General features: G+C 39.7%; 1 pseudogene; it reads right to left on the bottom strand.

Annotated features, from left to right (window-relative positions):
• Nucleotides 1-12,149: 12,149 nt before the first annotated feature.
• LOC149211224 (CBL-interacting serine/threonine-protein kinase 23 pseudogene) lies at nucleotides 12,150-12,683 on the bottom strand (annotated as a pseudogene).
• Nucleotides 12,684-18,502: the final 5,819 nt, after the last annotated feature.

The following is an 18,502-nucleotide window of genomic DNA, read 5'->3' as shown; positions in this document are numbered from 1 at the left end:
GAAATGCCAGGAATTAACCCCGTAATTGTTGTCCATGAAATCAAAACTTACCCATACGCTAAACTTGCCCGGCAACATTTGTGTCTAGATCCACCCGTGAAAAGCTACTACTATTAAAGTAGAAGTTGAAAAATTACTCAAAGCAGGTTTCATTTATCCGATTCCGTTAACGGATTGGGTATCGAATATTGTTCCTATTAAAAAAAAGCAAGGGACAATAAGAATATGTATCGATTATAGGGACATTAATCGAGCCTGTCCAAAAGACAATTACCCAACTCCCTATATCGATCAAATCATCGATGATTTTGCCGGAAGTGAAATATTCTCCTTCATGGATGGTTTTTCCGGATACAACCAAATCAATATTCTACTTGCCGATCAACCAAAAATGTCTTTCATTTGTCCATGGGGGACATTTGCTTATTGCGAATTACCTTTTGGGCTCAAGAACGCCAGGGAAACTTTTCAAAGGGCCATGTCTTACACGTTTCATGACATCAAGCACATTGTGCAACCCTATCTCGATGATTTGCCTGCTCATTCATTACATCGAGCTGATCATCTCATCCATTTACGAGCAATCTTTATGAGGTGTAGGCATTATCATATTAGGTTGAATCCACACAAGTGTGTTTTCTGTATAGAAACGAGTCGGTTATTGGGGTTTGTTGTTTCAAAAGCCGACATTCGCGTCGATCCCTTGAAGGTTGAAGCTATTGTCAAATTGCCTCCTCCTTCGAGTCTTCGCCAACTCCAAAGTTTGCAAGGGAAAGAAAAAATTTTACGTCGATTCATTCCTAACTACGCCAAGATCACAAAGGGTTTTACCCGGTTGTTGAAACAAAATACTCCATTCTTTTGGAATGAGATAGCTGAGAAATCATTTGATGCACTAAAACACGCATTGACCCATGCACCGTTATTGCACCCTCCCAGCTACAACCAGGACTACTTCTTGTATCTCGCCGCTTCCCATTCCACCATCGGAATGGTGTTAGTTCAGGAAGATGAATTCGGTACTCAACATGTGATATATTACCTAAGTCGAACTTTAAATCCAACTGAGCTAAAATACTCACATGTGGAGAAATTGGCATCGGCAGTTGTTCAAGTTGTCCAACGTTTTCATCATTACATTTTACTACGTAAAACTACAGTAATTTCTTATTGCAACCCTATGATCGTAACCAAGAATTGCTAGGGGCAAGTACTCCAAATGGATTGTCATCCTGCAGGAATTCGACTTGGAATTTGAAAAGTGTAAGTCGAAGAAATCTTTAGTTTTTGCGGAGTTAATGTGTGACTTCCCGTGTGCTGACACGGAAACTGTGTCGGAGGAGCCCATTGCGGATGAATCATTGTTTCTAATCAGCACTTTAGATCCATGGTATGGGGATATCATCGTTTATCTCCAGACCCAATCCTTTCAGCTAGAAATTTCAAGGTCAGAACGTTGAAAAATACAATTCCAGTCCAACCAATTCAGAATTATTGGAGATACTCTTTATCGCCGTGGGGCGAACTCTATTTTTCGACGTTGTTTAACTCATGAGGAAGCTGAAAGGGTTCTAAATGACTGTCACTCTGGAGCGTGTGGCAGTCATATGTCTGGGTATGCCACAGTCCAAAAGATATTGCGTGCTGGCTACTTCTGGTCGTCTATGTTTAAAGATTGTATTAACGCGGTCCGAAAATGCCACAACTGCCAAATTTTTTATCGAAAGATGCGTGCTCCACCTGCTCCTCTCCACCCTATAATTGTCGTCGGTCCTTTTGCAAAATTGGGTATCGATTTTATTACATGTAACCCTCACTCGGCCTGGGGGCATGGGTATATCATCCTTGTAGTAGATTATTTTACCAAGTGGGCCGAGGCGATGCCTACGTTTAAGGCAGACGGCAAAACAGCTATGATTTTCGTGTTCAATCATATAATTTCTAGGTTTGGTGTTCCACAAGCGATTATCACTGATCATGGGCGTCATTTTCGAAATGTTATGATGACTGAACTTACAGGCCAACTTGGCTTGCGTCACGATAGTTCAACTCCATATTATCCATAGGCTAATGGTCTGGTTGAAGCCATCAACAAAGTTCTAGTCATCATGATCCGACGAATCATTGGGATTCATAGGTCGAATTGGCATAACATGCTATTTTCAGCGCTTTCGGCGTATCGAACCTCAGTAAAAACGTCAACAGGGTTCACTCCTTTCCAACTAGTTTATGGTATGGAAGCTGTGCTACCCATTGAATGTGAAATCACGTCATTGCAAATGGCCATCGAATTACTTCCAGCCACTTCCAAAGAGGAAAATCGTTTGTTATACTTGGCTCAGCTAGATGAGAATCGACGTGATGCTGCATTAGCGATCAAAACTCATGCAAAACGTATTAAAGCTCAGTATGATCGAAATGTGACCCCTTGAAATTTTTCGGAAGGAGACCTAGTCTTATTTTACGATCAAGAAAATGATAAATTAGGCACTGGAAAATTCGTACCTATGTGGCATGGTCCTTATGTTGTCAAGCGAAAGCTGGCAAAAGGGGCCTATGAATTGGTATACTTTGACGGGGTATCTTTAAGTAAACCCAAAAATGGTCTTTACCTGAAGAGGTATTATGCTTAAAAAATGGGTGTGGAGATTTTTAGTTAGGTTAGTTTTCTTTCTAGCTGGTGTGTTTTAGTTTAAAAAAGTGTGCTTAGCTTAGAGAGTGTTTTTCATCATTATTCCTACTTATCTTGGTTTTACTTTTGATATTGGAGATGTCAATGCCTCTCCAAACATACATTGGTTTTGCTGATGGTGCTTGTCGTAATACACGGAACATTTCTTCCGCAGCTTGGGTTATCTATTCGCCCTCTGACGAGTTGGTATCTATGCATGGGGTAAGCCTCGGTCAAACAACGAACAACATTGCAGAGTATAGTGCAGTGATTGAGTTATTATCTGAATCTATTTCATTTGGGATTTGGAGTTTGATAGTGAGGTTAGATTCTGAACTCGTTGTATTACAGCTTAATAGAGTATATGCCATTAGAAATCCAGTGTTATTAAGATTATTTTTGAGAGTGCGTCTCTTGGAACATGAATTTGATTATATTGAATATCAACATATTCCAAGATATTTAAATACATTAGCAGATGCAATTGCTTCTCGAATGTTAAGTAGACATTTGCAATAATCATACATGTAAATTTAAAAACATTCCATAACATGTTTTACAAGATAAATCGGTAATAGTGATATAATATAATATAGGAGTGTGTCAAAATATACATCGTCCTTGATCATAGGTTGAAAAACACCTTATGATCGGCAAAAATGATAGTACAAAAAGCAAAAATGTCATATGTGTCTACAATAGGTGATCATCCTATCACTGGTGATGATCTCGATAAGAAACCACTATATGGGCCACCTTACAAAGGAACCTCCTAAAAGGTCCTGGGACCCCAATCACATAGCGTTGTAGTCGACGAGGAATGTCATCTATGCCGGTCTCTGGAATGTCTCCTGTCAAATGCTCTAGATGGCTCTCCAATTCGGCTAAGGTCTCTGCTGATTCGTCCTATGGGGCTGGTGCTGCTGCAGCTGGTTGTTTCCTCTCGTAAGGCCAGAGAGCAGCTGGTCGCTGTGGACCCACATTTTCATTTGAAACTTTTGCTATCAGTTTTCGGACGAGATAAAAACAAAAAACAAAAATTAATTAGAAAAATGTTGAAAATGATTTTACCTGAGTCATCCCATTGCTCTCCTGGTGGAAGAGCCATGTCTGGGTCACCGCGAAAATCTATCCCAGTGTAAGCAAAGTCCTGAATAGCAAAAACCTGGTTTTCCAACCAATGGAAATATTCAGGTTTGAATCGAACGACCTCTGTCCCCTCATCAGGATGACGGGCCATAACTACAACCCATCACATCAGTTTGGGCTCTCGAGGAAGTCCAACTCCATAAGTGAGGTGCTGTGGGACCAACATTGGGACCCTCTCCAGACCAAAGCTCACGACTAAAGCACCATATCCAAAGGTCTTCAGTTGTCCGTTCTTGGCTCTAGTCAGTTGGCCTTTTACATTAGCCAACACAGCATCGCACCAGTTGAAGATGGTGCCTTGAAAGTAGTCAACTTCCATCGGCATTTGGGATCTAGTGGCTATATGTAGTGCTGCGCTCCCGCAAAGCCTGGTAACAGTAAACGCAATTACCATGAGTTCAAGAAGGGATATGGTTTTGATGTCTATCCCTTTGTCTCTAGTCTGGTTGTTACAGAACTCTAGCCGGAGACTATCGACAGACTGGCCACCTGGCCTAGTCCTGAATAGAGTCAAGTGTTCACCTCTCTTAGGCAAACCAGTCAAAAAGTATATGTCTGCCGGCTCCGTTTCGAGCTGGTGACCACCAATGAAGAAGCATTGGTCCTGTATGCTCCACATGTCTACCAACCACTACAGAAAGTCCAACTGGGCCCTCATGCCAGGTATGGCCCAGAATTTGTATAAGCCGCATGCCTTCAATGCATCAATCGAAGGTTGATGATTTATCGTGGCAAGATCTACGTCCTCATGCTCCCATTCTAGCCAATCAAGCATGATGTATACTCTACATCCAACAAAAAGGCGAATTAGAATATGTAAAATTGAAATTTTGGGTGAATTTTGAGAAATTTAGGGTTAAAAACCCTTTCTGTGGGGACCGCACCCTCTCTGTTAGCGACAGTGCGTGGGTCCGCACCTTGCCTTCACGGCAGGTGCGGACCCCTGACTTTTTCCCCATTGCGAAAAAGTCGGGATCCGCAGGCTACCTGTGTTGTGCCTGCGGGCTCCCGCGCGCAGGTTTCTAGCGTAAAAATCCTCTAAAAAATGAAATTAAACCCTAAAAATCAATTTGATGCAGATACAATTGAAGAGTAGGATGATGTGGATTACCTGGAGGATACGACACTCGATTCCGACAGACGGATTTTCCACAATCTTCACGGGAAGTTTCTGACCAAAAGCTCTATTTTCTCACCCAAAACTCAAATGGTAAAAATGAATTGACGAAAGCCATTTTTATAAGTTTTTTGAATGAATGAGTTGTTAATTTGTTTATGTTTCACTTTAGAAAGGTAACTTTTGCAGTATTTTTATCCATCTTAAACAGGTATGAGTAATGTTTGAGTTTTTTGTTCAGGATAACGGATTTTTCAGGCGAAACCAGTCATTTTCAACGAAAAAACATTAGAGTCACCTTTAAGCACTTTTCTGACTCCTAAAACATGAAAAGATCACCGAGTTTTTCTTTTTAAACTCGTTAAAATAGAACTAAAAAGACGGTCCACTTACAGCTCTTTTTCTGACCGTAAAAACATGAAAAGATTGCCAGATTTTTGTCGTTTCAAATTCGATATTGGTTATAAAACGACGTGTCATTGATCGCTTTTTTACTTTTTCGGATCAGGGGCACTAATTACGAAAAGTACTCCTTGGTCGTAATGATCAAGCAGTTCTCTCAAGTATTATTTTATACTTTTTCGGGCTTGGGAGACACAAATTTATGAAAAAGGACAACCATGGAGTCTTCTTAAGTTTTTTCAGACTCTCTAAAATTGAAAAATGCCGAGTTTCTCCTATACTGGAATCGTTAAAATTTAACAGTAAAGGACCTGTTCAATTACAAACAGGAATGGACCACTCCTTCTTAGGGTTCAAATTTAAACTAAGTTGGACTCATCCGAAGGATGAGCTTATAATCAAGCAAATGATATCCTCCTCAAGCTTGTCAAAAATAAAGAGGTACTTGCCAGAAATGGTGGGGGAAAAGAGAGGAAAATGAGCCTGTTTTTCATACTTTGTAACCACTCTTGACCACAACACTTTTATTCACCTGGGTTGGGAAATCCTTTGCCTAACAGTTGATCAAACCACATTGAAAGTCTTCAGCCGGTTTCTGGGTATTAACTTTGGGTCAATTGTCACCAAACCATCTGTTGTGTCGTTATGTGTTCAAGAGGTCAGTGCAAATAAGCCATTCATATGCAAAATATTTGTCATCCATCTTGACCATTCTTGAGTCAGTCCTTGCAACTAAATTTCTTCAAACTTGATCTATGATTTTGTGTTGTGGACTTGCCTACGACGGATTGCTTTCTATCGACTTCAGCTCATTATCTAGAAAGATGATCCAGAAATCATCAGTACCTTAGGATCTGCATGCCTCAATGGCAGGTTTCTCGCCTTCGACGATAGGTTGCATCATTGACCTTCGATCAAAGGATTCCGTGACATGTTCGACATCAACACATCTATTCACATCTCATGGATTGTACTGAGTACTTTGAGAGCCATTGACATTACTGGTGGTTTCTCTCACACTTGTTAACAGTTTACATCATTGACTGGTAATCAAGTGGTTTCTACCATGTTCAACTTCAACACATTTATTCGCATGGATAGAATCGTACTATTTCGGGAAGTAGAAATGAAGACCCTGGATCTAGTTTCCGCCATCCAGGCTGCAAGGAATTTTGTATTCATTATACTGTGGACTATTCATAAACAGATGGTTGTGTGCATACTGTTTCTACATGTGTCTATACTTGTAATGTATTACAAGATCATTCCTATATCAGAGCAGTAGTTAGTTTTCTAGTCAGTTTTGATCTGAGTATGGGAATGCCTACCTCAGCGATGATATGATCTCATATATATATATATATATATATATATATATATATATATCTATATATATATATATATATATATATATATATATATATATATATATATATATATATTTTGCATTGAATGTTTTTTTTTACAGGTTCCAACCGGGCTCTCCAAAAGATGATCCTCGAAATGATAAAGTACTTCACTCTTCCTAGATAATAAATGAAATCCTCATCTACTACAGACTTCGCACTTTAGGGGGCAATCTGTTACACAAAATATTGTCACCATGACTATTTGCAGTCAATATGGGTCTATCATCACTGATACTATCCTCCTAAGAAAGTCTCAGACCTCAGCTCTTCATGTCAAGCTTTGAAAATGAGAGAAAGACATTAAAAAATCAACAAAGCTCTGGTTCTGCACTTTCTCTCACTGTTGCCTGCGGTCCTGCACCCCCTGTTCACATTACCTGTAGACTTGCCCGCTCTGTCCCTAAAGGAGTGGATGCAGACCGCTATGAAAGTAAAAAAGGTGCAAGTTTATTCTAAAAAACTCACTTTGGGGTAATTCTAGATGATTCTAGAAGGAACTTTGATGTGGATGGTTCGCTCTTAGGTGGTTCATGCATCCCAAAAGAGAAGGAGCTAATCCCTTGATGAGAGAGCTATCCCTTTGAAGGAGGACCTAGTAACTTCCCTCCATTACACTATAAATTAAGGCATTGGGTTGGTTGCTAGGGAGGTTAGAAGCTGAACATTTTTTAGGGTAAATGCTGGTGGAAATGAGACTTCCTAGTTAAGCTTGAGAGGAGAGATCACATACCTTTTGGCTTCATTGGGAAGTGAGTGAAACTTGTCATAGTAGAGGAGACTTCTTGCTGGACCCTGGGAGGAGCTTGTACAACATCAAGGCACAGGTTGTAAAGTTCTTCTTTGATTTGAATTAATACAATCGGGTTCATTTTTCTCAACAAATTGTCTTATGTCATTTGTCTCATGAATTCCTTGATCATCATGATAAGTATGCTTTATGATATTGTCTTTTCAGGTGCTATTTAATTTGCGTGCTTGTTTTTGTTTGCAGATTTTCTATAAAGGAGCTCATTTGGATCAAAGGAGCGAGGCTTCCACAAACTTGCATTGGACCCTAGGTAGGCCTAAAACACTTGTTTGCCTTTGTTTATGAATTTCATATTTAGAGAAAGATAGGATTTGATTGGCTTGCTTGTCACTAGATATCTTTAGATACTAGGGAGGTCGATCTTGTCCGCAAGAACGACTCATTCTGTGTGACAGTTACATATCCATGTCTTAATGCTTCTTGACTCGTTAAGTAGGTTGAATTGCAATTTGTATTTTATTATGTTTGTGTTTTGTTGTTATTTACTTGTTTCAGGAGCTTGAAGAAGGAAGCGAGAGATTGCTGGAGTGAGCAAGTGAGGACATCATCAAGCAGGATAAGAGGCCAAGAGGTAGGCCCTCTTGGTTGATTCTAACCTAAATAAATCTTCCATAGAATGTTTCTGTTATGGCTAAACCCATTATCGGGGTAGAGGAATTTGTTTGTGTCCACACTTATAATTTTACTTCACCACAAAAGCATTGTACCTATGCTGTTGAGGGGCAGATAAACACTTGCGATACCTGGAGACATGGAAACACTCATGGCAGTAAATCTGTCAGTTGAAAACCAAAATGAGCTTGAGAACTGATTTGCAACATACCTGTTTGACTGATCATGAAGGTTGCGTAATTTTCGTCGGGAGGTCAGGAGACTAACTGCCAAAACTGCACAAGGAATAGTCCAGGCTATCAGGAGGCTAACTGACTGCTAGAATTATGTAATGCATAGTCTAGCTTGGCCTGCTGGGGACTGAAAATCTGCAATGCACAATTTCAGTCAGCAGTGACATGCAACTAGAAAACTGCATTGCATAGTTTCTGGGGCCAGCGGACACTGCCTCCAAGAATTGTGCAATGCAAGCCTGGACGTCAGTTCCTATCTAGACTTACAATTTCTGGAGCGAAGGCTTCTGGAAATGTGTAGTGCTAGCTGGTTAGGGCACGGTTTGGGCCAAGGCAACCCAGTCCAGCCGACGGGTGACTAAAAACATGATAAGTGTGAAAGCATGATGAGATGAGTGCAAACAAGAGTGAATGATCATTCATCCAAATAGCAAGCGAAGGATTCGAAAAACAAGAAAGCATGCATGTGTGTGAAGCGAGCTGTCGCAACGGCAAATGTTCGTGAAAAATAGTGTCATGCATGTTATAACAATGAGATGTAAACGAAAACTGAAATGGTGCTAGTACAAGTTAGTATGTATCAAAAATATAGCAAGTTCTCACTGAAATCAAGAAGACAACATGCATATGAAGAGAAACACAAAAAGCGCCAAAAATGCAACACAAGATGTGAAAGGTGGGCTTACCCCAAAACAGTTGAGCTGAATGTGACGACGAATCCTAGATGTGATGTGGGATGTTAGAGCTGCAAGGTTGATGTGAGAAATGAGTTCTGCAGTGTTCAGTTTGTTAGTGCTCGAATCTGCCTCAGGCTGAAGAAGGAAAAACTCGAGGCAACATCAAACCAAGCTCAGCCTCGTAGCTAGCCCTACGAGGACAAGAGAGGGCTCTCTCCAGTCAATCTCGATAAAATGAACAATAGGGTGCAAGATGACTTAAAATAGGAACTGATTTTAGGCTAGTAAATGAATTTGAACGAGGGATATTTGATTTAATGACTAAGTTGCTAGGCTGTATAGGAAAAGGACAGCAAGATGCAGAGACTTAACCAAAGGCATGGGATATTTCATAAGGCAAGATAGGCATGAGGTTTTAGCAATCGAATTGAATTTACATGAGGTGAAAAGACTTTAAGAAAGTTGGAAAGGGCATTAATGTATTAATCCTTTCCAGGTAGAAGAAAACACATAAAATATGAACACTTCCTCAAGGAGGAGCAATGACTGAATTCTACCTTTCTCACTTGAAAGTATTCAGCTGGAAACAATCATGAATGGACTGCAAAAAAACACATGATACATATGAAACAGAGGGAAAAACACATGCAAAAAACTCATACCGCAAGAATCTTATAAATCAGAGCTGCACCATTTAATTATTTCTCTGTCAATCTGTACAGCCAAACACTGAGTTATTCCTCCACCGTTTCCCAGAACTTAGAACCCTTTACAAATGATTTTTTATGCCATAAATAAGCTCCACTATGAGAAAACAAACCGATCCAAATGGAGAGCTGTTACAACTAAAATCCTAAGGATATGAAATGAACTGTCCATCTTTTCTATAGACAGAACAGCGTTTCATTATTCCACTTGAAACTCTTTGATGACCAATAAAAAAGGTGACAGCTGTAGCTACTGATCATATCTGAAGTCGAAAATAGGAAATCAGATCCTATTCCTCTGTTGTAAATATCTTTGTTTTATATTTAGGCATTCAGTTTTTTGACTTTTCACCTTCCATATTTCCTATATGCATGTGCACTCAAACTATGAGGGCCATTGAATATTCTGCTACCCAGGTATTTATTCCACGTGCTGTAAACATTGATGTTGATCAATTCAGAATTACTCAAACCTGATAATAAAGTTCACTCCTGAAATGCTAAGCATCGGTGGTCTTGTTCCTTGATGAAGCCAAATTTAACCTGATTAAAGGTTTTCGTTGAGTTTCAGCTTTAGAGTTGGATAAAATAATTCTTGAACCAGGTAATTCTACAGGATCGAGTTCTTCTACACTTCCATTTTCACATTTTTCCACAGGTGACCCACAATGAGCTATTGCTTTACGCTGTTGTCCCTTTCTGAAATTTTGGAACACTGCAAATTCTTGACTTTTTCTAGGACGTTATGGAAATCCTTTCTTGACTCCAAGCTCAAGGAAAGAATTGAGAATATAAAAATAGACCTCAAGTGGATTTGGAATATAATACTGAATACCTCAAAGAATGTGAGGATGGACCAGAACTTGATGACAAGGTCCAATGAGGGCACTAAAGAAGCGGACAACTATTTAATGCACGGTTCTCTGTCATTATGGATCCATCTGTAATGGTTTGAAGTTCAAGGAGAAATTCTTTACCACTTCTATTTATTTGTGTTCTCAAATTAGGGGCTATTCTAAAAGGCTAGTTGAAGTCTCATACACTATGAAACCCCTCCTAGTAGTGTTCCAAGGCAGAAAAGGGACATTTTGCATGCTCTGTTGATTTTGTATTCAAAACGCCTGCGAATGTAACAAGAGCATCTGCGTTTTTTATTTACTTTAATTGAACTTGTTTCTAGGCTATGCTTCCTTCCCTTATTCCAAGGCATTTTCCCCCTCTTTTAAATTTTGTATCAACCTCCTCTTCAGCTCTAACAATGGTTGTAGCAACACTGCTGTGCTTTTCGCTAATCCGTGTCAGCTTTGTGGCATGAACCAGGTGATCTGTCCGGCGGATAGTCTGAGCAGCCAGCTGACCACTATTTGATTGCTACACCTGATATGGTGATAGTTGAGGACCAGAAGCTAAACGTGCTTTATGATAAGGCATCACTGTAACTGAGAATTTAGAATTGATTTTGGGATCCATATTATCTCCATTCCTTTTTTGAGCCTTCTCGCGCTTGACTCTTTCCATCTGGCGCTGAGGTAGGCAAGACCGCTTTTGAAATATTTTATCCTCATAGGACCCAATATCTTGAATAAAATGCTCTACTCGTTTCAAAATTGCCTCTCCTGAATCTGTCAAATAACCACCCATTGCCTTGAACTCTTTCTTGTACTCAGCCATCAGCAAGTTAATTGCTCCCTCACGGATTTCCAATGTAGACATGTGTGGTAGGAAATCATTGCCGACGAAGAAACAAATAAAGATACAATTCATCAACAAGTCGTTCAAAGTCTATCTGAAATGGAGGGTTTGGCATCCTCAAGTCAAATTCTAAGTGTTCTCACAAAGTCCAAATGTTGAGAAACTAATATGGTTCTTTGGGAATAGAGCTCCCTTTTGCCGTTTGAATAATACTAATTTTTTATAATTATCAATCCTTTGCGACATTTGGCGCGCTTTCATTTTGAGGTGGCAACTTTTCAGGCTTGTGATGATACAAGTACACCTATCAAAGATTCGGCCTCTTTTACTCTTCGGACTGCCTAGCTTCTCTGGAACGAGATTTTTCCTTGTTTTTGTATGCTCTCTCTCTTGCCCTCAAAAGAGCCCTTGCCAGCATCTCAAGAGTCCTCATTTCTGTATTCTGAGGATTAGTCGCATGTTGGTGGGTTTCGTGTCGATAATGTGTAGTAATCTTAGTGTTAATATGCTATTGAGTTTTCTGGTCTCAATTTACGTTTGAACCAGCATCAACGCCCGGGCTCGGATGTAAAGTCTACCTAAAACCCAAAACATTAAGTTCTTCTAGCATGAGTCCTTACTTTACTTCCCAAGATTTTAAAAAAGGGAAATTTGCGCGTCTTTGGATTGGGATCAAGTATTCTTCCGATCAATTCTCGAGCCCCAGTAGAGAGATATTTCGAAAACTTGAAGCCGCTTTTGAAGATCTCTAGACCAAACATCGATAGGAGCACCATCGTATCCTCTGCTAGAAATGACCTCGGGTACCACATAATTGGCGCTTCCACCAGTCGTATGGAGCAAATCGTCTTCCTTAAATTGCTGAGGCAGCGCGCTGAGGCCGATATCAAATATCTTCACATTTCCATTTGCATCGAGAAGAACGTTCTCAGGCTTCAAATCTCTGTAGTAGACACCCCTGCTGTGATAATATCCTATAGCTTTAATAAGCTGCTGAGAATACTTTCTCGCGTCGTTTTTTTTCAGCTTGCCATTGCGCGAGGCTTTATCGAACAATTCACCCCCTGTCACAAATTCAAGAACAATGTATATCTTCTTCTTACTCGCCAATACCTCGTATAATCTCACGACATTTGGATGCTTGATGAGCTTCAAAGTGCAGATTTCGCGTTTGAAATGATCGACGATCTTGCGGTGGAAAATCATTTCCTTGTCCAAAATTTTCACGGCATAGCTCTGCCCTGTTTCAACGTTAACTGCCCTCTTCACTTTAGCGAAATTTCCTGATAACCTGTCGAGGCTAAAGCCTAAATCCTTTACAATCCCTGTTCTTGCCTCAGATCTCCAAGGCTTCGACAACTAAAGCTCAGATGTGTCGTGTTGGAATCCCGCAACAAGAAAATGGGATTTGTTTTTCAAAATTGGTGTGATATCCTGCTTGGAGGCTATGTGCGCCGGGCTCTAGCCCAACACACCGTGCAGGCTGGATGCATCACGCCAGTCCAATTTTGCACGGTGAAAAAGTGCACTACGCACCGCTCTACGTGGGTGCACCGCGCCTTCTTCTAGTGCGCCGCACTCCACTTCAATGCGCCACCAGTGTCTTGAATTACAATCAATCCAAAGCTAAGAAATCCATGGAGCACATAACAAGGGGTATATCTTTTCATTGTAAAACCACTGGAAAACTGTACATTCATCTTGTACGTCCAACCTAATGAGGTAAAATTCTATGAAGCAACTCTTGAGCCGTCTCTATAATATCTGCCTTGTCAGTTTGATTTTCCTGAATTCTTCTACTAGTTATCCTGCCGACCACACTATGAAATAACCTCGACCGAGCTTTGGTATTTGTTAAGATTTGTAAGACATAAGCTCCATATTTAGGGTTAGAATCAAGGTTGTACAATAACAGGAATGCCTGTCGGATCAAAGTAGCTATGTCTTTGAATATTTCGTTTACATTACTATCCACCTTAGCATCGTCCTTCTCATTTGCATCAAACTCAAAATTAAGCAGAGCTACAACCAGCATTGGAATGTTCAGTGTTTGTTGATCTACGCCATTGGGATTTTGAGGAGTGCAAATCTCGGAATGTGTATTCTCATCCTTAGTAGCATCTTGTCTATGACTGTCCACATTCTCATCATTACTTACACCTTTTCTGGAATCATTTCGGATTTCTCGTTCTTGTGCGCCCTTGCAACCAGACAGCATGGAACTTAATAAGCATGCTACCCCTATGTTTCCAGATGCAACAATAAATGCCAGGACATGTAAAGCACTCCTACAAAGTTCATACTCCCATTTATCATGGAATGTGGGAGAGACGCATTTAGATAGAGCCTGCAAAACCATTTTACATGTGCCTTCCATCCCTGAAATTCCTATGTTGATATTTCTATTGTTGAAATGCATTTGAGTATCTTCTTTGCAGCCACGGAAGAGCTTAAGCACCGCTGGACAATTTAATAGGAACAAAAACTGAACTGCATGCAACTATACATTTGCACCAATTTTCTTCCGTAAAATTTCAGACAAGCTTCTGTAAAATAATATTTGACCAAATTGCTCTCGTTCTATGCCTGGATGAATATTCATTGTAGAAATGACTTGCAATTTTATGCTCTTACTTGGATTATCCAACATTATTTGATGAAGCTTCCTTGGTGAATTTGATTTTGACAGAGGATTGATAAGACTGAGTCTAACATTGGCTCCAATTGGGATGGCGGCTGCCACTCTGTGGAGGTGCCAAGAATAGCAGATCTTTGGGAGAGCAGACAGTGCCTCCGTCCATTGGGCTATGGAGTCCATTATTCCGGCGAACTAACATGACTCAATTTATTGACTAAAACTTGTTTCAAACTGACTCAATGCAAATTGACATGACTGAAAAAACTTGTCTTTAACAAACTAACTCAAAATACTAAGAACTGAACTTAAAACTTAAAGCTTGGTGGCAGTACATGGCCACCTGTGCTTCTTACAAGGCAATATATCCTCAAACTATATCAAAATGCCAATGTAACCAATCAAGCAGATGCCTTCTTGCTTGATTCTCCTTATCAGATCTGCTGGTCAACAATAAAAACTGATCACTGGGCATCCAAAAACATAGTTGACCATGATCTCCTTCATCACTGAACATTGCAATAAACACTTTCACAACTGACTGCAACAAATCTACCATTGGATCTTGAAAAACATGAATTCTTTCCTCCTGCTGAAAGAACAAGGTGTCCTTTTCACCTGCTTCTGATCTCTCTTCAAAATGTACTTCAGCAAAAATCTGCTCATGGTCGCCAAAAAATTCTGAACAAATAGATGAGCAGATCTCTTCTTGGAAAAACATTTCAGCACATGAAACATATGAAGAAGAATCTGAATGGAAATCCTGAATGCTTTGATCTTCTGCGGTGTAAATGTACTGTAGGTTATCTTCATATGATATGATAGCCAGGTTTTCATGTTCCTTATTACATCCATTAATCATAAGAAAAGCATCTTCGGATGATTCTTGAAACTCAAGCATGACGTCTCTATCATCTATCATAAATTCATCCAGAGAAACTTTTTCACCTACCTGAACAAAGATATCCTCTTGCTGTTCATGAATTGGCTGGATTACCTTGGTAGGAAGGTTGTGTTCTGATGAGATGAGGGCAGTTAAGCCTGTAACTCTGTCTTCTTCATTTGAGGCAGCCTCAACAATGCAATTCTCTTCTATGAGATCTGGAGCAACATGTTTTTCCTGATCACAATCCGTCTCTGGATCTGGTTTATCATCATCATTTTCCTGCGCATCCTTATTTATTTCAACCAAATTTGAAATAGTACTTCTTTTTTCATCATTTTCAATCATATGGAAATCTTTAACCTGCTGATTTTGATCCTGCTGCAAATTTTCCTCTAAGAGTTCTGTAGGCTACTGAAACGGATTTTCATACAATGCTTCCGTGATTTCTTCGTCCGTAAAATTATCATCCTCATAGTATTTTTCAAGGTTCTCAATAAAACCATAAGCATGCTTGCAACAATCCTGAACTAAATTTAATGATGGATAAGATTCTTTATACTTCTCAAAGAATATTGAATGAAAATCCTTTAGACAATAAATGGAAGCAGGTGGCAAGCTTTCATACCAAGATCGGGCTTCATCTTCCAAGGTAGCCATAAACATTTTCATCAAACAGTCTTCAGGAAAATTGATCTTTAATCTATGCACATGAATGTGAAATTTCACTAGATGAAGAGAAACGTCATTACCTTCCACATTTCTGAATACAGGCAAATTCTTTGACCAATCTACCTTGGGCATTTTATTTGGAAAACCTGGGATGTGATCTCGGCTCATGGGAGTGTATCTTCTTGCAATCCGATCCATCTTGAAAATCTTACCACTACTGATCTCTCCGCAGTGGAGTTACCATGAAGGATTAATTGCTAGATTCTTCAATGAATGGAGTCACAAGGTGAATTATTTCAGCCATCTTCTTATGTTTGATCGTTGTTCACCATCAACAATCAGCTCTGAACTTGAGATATGTACTGGGGCAAAACGATCTTCAAGCAAACCATTTTCTTTTCCCCAGCGGAGTCGCCACTATGTTAGCGCTCGAATCTGCCTTAGGCTGAAGAAGGCAAAACTCGAGGCAACATCAAACCAAGCTCAGCCTCGTAGCTAGCCCTACAAGGATAGGAGAGGGCTCTCTCCAGTCAATCTCGATAAAATGAACAATAGGGTTGCGAGATGACTTAAAATAGGAACTGATTTTAGGCTAGTAAATGAATTTGAACGAGGGATATTTGATTTAATGACTAAGTTGTCGGGCTGTATAGGACAAGGACAACAACATGCAAAGATTTAACCAAAGGCACAGGATATTTCATAAGGCGAGATAGGCATGAGGTTTTAGCAATTGAATTGAATTTACATGAGGTGAAAAGACTTTAAGAAAGCTGGAAAGGGCATTAATGTATGAATCCTTTTAAGGCAGAAGAAAACACATAAAATCTGAACACTTCCTCAAGGCAGAGCAATGACTGAATTCTACCTTTCTCACTTGAAAGTATTCAGCTGGAAACAATCATGAATGGACTGCAAAACAACACATGATACATATGAAACAGAGGGAAAAACACATGAAAAAAACTCATACCGCAAGAATATTATAAATCAGAGTTGCACCATTTAATTATTTCTCTGTCAATCTGTACAGCCAAACACTGAGTTATTCCTCCACCGTTTCCCAGAACTCGAACCCTTTACAAATGATTCTTTATGCCATAAATAAGCTCCACTATGAGAAAACAAATCGATCTAGATGGAGAGCTGTTACAACTAAAATCCTGAGGATATGAAATGAACCGTCCATCTGTTCTATAGACATAACAATGTTTCATTATTCCACTTGAAACTCTTTGATGACCAATAAAAAAGGCGACAACTGTAGCTGCAGATCATATCTGAAGTCGAAAATAGGAAATCGGATCCTATTCCTCTGTTGTAAATATCTTTGTTCTATATTTAGGCATTTAGTTTTTTGACTTTTCACCTTCCGTATTTCCTATATGCATGTGCACTCAGAATATGAGGGCCACTGAATATTCTGCTACCCAGGTATTTATTCCACATGTTGTAAACATCGATGTTGATCAATTCGGAATTACTCAAACCTGATAATAAAATTCACTCATGAAATGTTAAGCGTCGGTGGTCTTGCTCCTTGATGAAGCCAAATTTAACCTAATTAAAGGTTTTCGTTGAGTTTTAGCTTTAGAGTTGGATAAAATAATTCTTGAACCAGTTAATTCTATAGGCTCGAGTTCTTCTACACTTCCATTTTCACATTTTTCCCGAGGTGACCCACAATGGGCTATTGCTTTAGGCTGTTGTCCCTTTCTGAAATTTCAGAACACTGCAAATTCTTGACTTTTTCTAGGACGTTATGGAAATCCTTTCTTGACTCCAAGCTCAAGGAAAGAATTGAGAATATAGAAATAGACCTCAAGTGGATTTTGAATATAATACTGAATACCTCAAAGAATGTGAGGATGGACCAAAACTCGATGACAAGGTCCAGTGAGGGCACTGAAGAAGCGGACAACTATTTAACGCACGGTTCTCTGTCATTATGGATCCATCTGCAATGGTTTGAAGTTCAAGGAGAAATTCTTTCCCACTTCTATTTATTTGTGTTCTCAAATTGGGGGTTGTTCTAGAAGGCTAGTTGAAGTCTCATACACTATGAAATCCCTCCTAGTAGTGTTCCAAGGCAGAAAAGGGACATTTTGCATGCTCTGTTGATTTTGTATTCAAAACGCCTGCGAATGTAACTAGAGCGTCTACATTTTTTTTTACTTTAATTGAACTTGTTTCTAGGCTATGCTTCCTTCCCTTATTCCAAGGCATTTTTCCCCTCTTTTAAATTTTGTATCAACCTCCTCTTCAACTCTAACAATGGCTGTAGCAACACTGCTGTGTTGTTCGCTAATCCGTGTCAGCTTTGTTGCATGAACCAGGTGATCTGCCCGGCGGATAGTCTGAGCAGCCAAATGACCACTATTTGATTGCTCCACCTCATATGGTGATAGTTGAGGACCAGAAGCTAAACGTGCTTTATGATAAGGCATCACTGTAACTGAGAATTTAGAATTGATTTTGGGATCCATATTATCTCCATTCCTTTTTTGAGCCTTCTCGCACTTGACTCTTTCCATCTAGCACTGAGGTAGGCGAGACCGCTTTTGAAATATTTTATCCTCATAGGACCCAATAGCTTGAATAAAATGCTCTACTCGTTTTAAAATTGCCTCTCCTGAATCTGTCAAATAACCACCCATTGCCTTGAACTCTTTCTTGTACTCAGCCATCAGCAAGTTAATTGCCCCCTCACGGATTTCCAATGTAGACATGTGTGGTAGGAAATCATTGTCGATGAAGAAAAAAATAAAGATACAATTCATCAACAAGTTGTTCAAAGTCTATCTGTAATGGAGGGTTTGGCATCCACAAGTCATA

This window comes from Pinus tabuliformis, chromosome 1_2 (genome assembly GCF_031772625.1).
Source record: "Pinus tabuliformis cultivar Carrire ecotype Pingquan chromosome 1_2, CPIR1, whole genome shotgun sequence".
In the NCBI taxonomy this organism is placed as follows: Eukaryota; Viridiplantae; Streptophyta; class Pinopsida; order Pinales; family Pinaceae; genus Pinus; species Pinus tabuliformis.
The sequence above is the reverse complement of the archived record's forward strand: the minus strand, read 5'-3'. Positions and strand labels throughout refer to the sequence as shown.